We start from the raw sequence: 3,848 nt of genomic DNA on the forward strand, positions 1-3,848 counted from the left end.
AAGCCAGTCCAGGGGCACTGGCAACGATCTCGCTCGAAAATCCTACAGGAGCCAGTCAGGCGGTACTGGCAACGGCCACGCTCAAAATGGTGCATCTCATGTGCCAACCGCACAAGAACCAGTCCAGGGGCACTGGCAACGATCTTACTTGGCTTGCCGGGTCTTCTCACGCACAGCCCATTTCCAAAGGTCTCGGTCCGTAGTCATCGCCTCGGTGAGGCCCAATGTACGAAGGTCTTGCCTCACCACCTCAGCCCAGGTCTTCCTGGGCCTACCTCTTCCACGGGTTCCCTCAACTGTTAGGGTGTGGCACTTTTTCACGCAGCTATATATATATCTTAATACCAGAAACTATTGTTTATTTTCAAACTTATGTGGTTCCCTTAGTGGTTATAACTATTGCAAGGGAGATAATCATTTCATGATATGAGGCAGGATCTTGTTTTATCAATAATAATTGCAAGGATGGCTGTGTGGTTAAAATGTTCCTTTTGCAACAACATAGCTCTGGGTTCAGTGCCATTGTTTGACATCTTGAACTCAGCAAGTCTTGTTAGGCAGAAACTAACAAAAGAAACAAAACAAAAAAAACAACTGTTTTATGTATGTATGTGTGTGTGTGTGTGTGTGTGAGCATTCATGTATGCATATGTGTGTATTTGTTTTGACATTGTGATAACTGTTGGCAAACATCACTGCCATACAACTGGTGTCTTCCATGAAAACATGTCTGGTCATGAGGAAACATTACTTTACTTCAACTAATTCTTGCGTAAATTCAAAACCATTAGGAACATAAATTAAACATGAAATTTTGATGAAAGGTTTTAATTTAGATCATTCTAAAACAGTGCATTTGCATCTTAGAACCAGGGGCAGTCTCAGGTGGGTTAGTATCAAAAGGGTCAAATTGTTTAAGTTCCCAAATCCTGTCTGCGTGTTTTCTGTGAAGCTGGATAAGATGTACCATGAAATGTTTATTCTCATATGATCTATTTCTTAAATTAATTTTACAAAATTGCTTTCTATATTAATTGAACATTTGTTATAGAATGGTAGGTGGTAAGAATGTTGTTGAATTTGTTTCAAAGAAATAATGCATCAATAAGTAAGTAGATACCTGAAATCCATGAAGATTAGTAGTGGTCTGTATTAGCAAACATATTTGCTGGTAAATAAATAATTTCTTTAAATTTAATTATTTTGTTAGATATTTTTCATTTCCATAATTGGTTAATTATTACATGCAGTGTTATTTAATATTCAACGTTTCATCTTTTCATGGAACAACTAAAAGTGTAATAATAATAATGTTAATAATAATAATAATAATAATAATAATAATAATAATAATAATGATAATAATAAAGATAATAATTGTAACATCTTGGGAATATTAAAAATTGGGAGAAACCAATTTGAATTTTCTTTTCAATGCATGTTTAACTTTTCATTTTAAAATATACTGATAGCTGAGTATCCACCTGTCCATAAATGTGTATCCATCTATGCATGTTGATATTCATATCATTTGCACATTGCCATTGTATGTTGTTAGATTTACCTTGGCAATAGAAAAATTATCATTTTAAATACTAAATATATCACAATTGAAATTTTCCATTTATAACTTTTATTATTAATTATTTTGATATCAGCATGTAAACAATCTATGAAATGTTAGTTACTCTTCAGTATTTCATTTTTTAAAATTATTTTATTACTTATTACTACCACAGCTATTATTTGTGTGTTTCATATTTTCTCATTCTGTAAGACCTCTACTGGAATAATGATGTTAAAACTTATTATGTATACACTGCATTTCTTTCAAATAATTTACAAAATAATGAAGAATTTAGTAAAATAACTTATGCATTATCAAGTTGGTGTTTGGAACATAAATTAATGCGAAATTTTGATAGAAAGCTTTAATTTAAATCACTTTAAAACAGGAAGTTTGTATCACAGAATTATAAACAATCTCAGGCTGGTTGGTATCAAAAAAAGTTATAGGCTGTCATAGGTTCCATCATGCTTTGAAGATCATTCTGCAAGGTATATTATCTTATTCATCTTGTGTCAATTTCATTATAAATTAAATGATGACTCTTGTATCACAAATGGATTTGTTTTATTCTGGTGTAATTATGCTTGTTTCAGTTTATGCAAATATCTAATTTTCTTTGTTAGATATTAATCATTAGTCACAAAAATAAACAGGGAGTAAAAAAAAAAAAGAAAAAAAGAAAGGAAAAAGACCTCTGTTGTTAGGTAAACATATAGCTAGAAGCAGAAATTGAATTTGTTGATCCTTTGTTTAATACTAAAATGTCAACTCACCTAGATTTTATACATTTTAAAAAGAAGTTTCCTTCAGTAAGATATATTTAGTGGAATGGTGGAGAAATAACAAAAGATTCTATTCAAACACTGTATAAGAAATTGGGTTTTTAATCAAATATAGTTACTTTTAAATCATTAGTCCAATCTTAAAGATGTTTGGCATTGTTGAGGTTTATAGAAAGTTAGTGGCAACACATTTCATTTCCAGTTTAGCTTGTTTTTTACTTAGTCTTTCACAATGTAATTTTCAGCTATAAACAGCAGCCTTTGGGTGAGCTCAAGTTTTGTAAAGCTTGTTTCCTTCAGTATAATACATGAATATGAATCTTTTGTAAAAGTCAAGTGTAGGAGTGAGAGAACCTAACAAATGATTAATTTCAGTGTCCATGTTAGTCTTTTGTCCTCAAGGAGTTTTAGTCAATTATAGCTACTCTGTTATTTGTTTCATTTGAAGCTTATTTTATTGATCTCTGTTTGTCAAATTCCTGGGTAAAAATCATAAAATTAAGAAAAAAGTATATAAGAATTATAAAAATAATACTCATAAAAATCTCTGAATGCAGAAACTCACTTTGCAACCATGTGGTTTGGGGTTCAGTCCCACTGTGTGGCACCTTGAACAAATGTCTTCTACTATAGCCTCAGGCTGACCAAAGCCTTGTGAGTTGAATTGGTAGATGAAAACTCTGTGTAAGTCGATTGCATGTGTGTGTGTCTGAGTTAGTCCCTTCACATCACTTGGTAACCAATGTTGGTTTATTTACACCCCCATAACTTTGCAGTTCAGCAGAAGAGACTGATAGAATAAGTAACAAACTAAAAAAAAAAAAAAGTACTGGAGCTAATCTGCTTGACTATGACTGCAGTCCAGTGACTGAGACAAGTAAAAGGATGAAAGACAGTCATTAAGAATAAAACTATAAAACAAAAAATGAAGAAATTAAAAGAAACAAAAACAGAAAATATTCATTGTAAAGTAAAGGTTTTCAAAAACTTAAATAAAAACTGTATGAAAATATATAAATGATCTGAAGAATAATAATATTTATTTATATATCTTCATGAAATTAGTGATTAGGCAAAGGTTGATGAGAGAGTCTAAAATAAAAGTAATAGACTTCAATGACACAAGATAATTGTTGATTGGACTAAACTTGGGCCAGTATTATTATTTTAAGGAAATTGTTTCCAGACTCGAGCTGCATTGTTATATTTTATTTATTTGTTGGTTGTTGTAGTCTGGAGAATGTTTGCAATGGCAGACATATTAAGTGCAGACGTTCAAGATTCAAGTTATAAACTCTGATGTCATTTGAAAATGTAAAATACAGAAAACTTTAGATAATTCCTTTATTTATTTATTTATTTATTTATTTAGTTACTATTCTAACTGTAAGGATGTTCATATAGTTGTTTAACCCCAGAGTAAAGAGTATGTCTTAAGCCCACCCCCCAATTTTTTCTCATGTTTGTATGTATGTGTATACATGTATGTATATATA

At 31.2% G+C, this 3,848-nt stretch overlaps 1 long non-coding RNA gene across 3 annotated transcripts in view; it reads left to right on the forward strand.

The window, feature by feature from the left end:
• The window catches only part of LOC106876923 (uncharacterized), a 115,075-nt gene that overhangs the window by 99,622 nt on the left and 11,605 nt on the right, over positions 1 to 3,848 (forward strand). The window lies entirely within an intron of this gene.

The sequence above is a fragment of the Octopus bimaculoides genome, chromosome 4, assembly GCF_001194135.2.
Source record: "Octopus bimaculoides isolate UCB-OBI-ISO-001 chromosome 4, ASM119413v2, whole genome shotgun sequence".
Taxonomy (NCBI): Eukaryota; Metazoa; Mollusca; class Cephalopoda; order Octopoda; family Octopodidae; genus Octopus; species Octopus bimaculoides.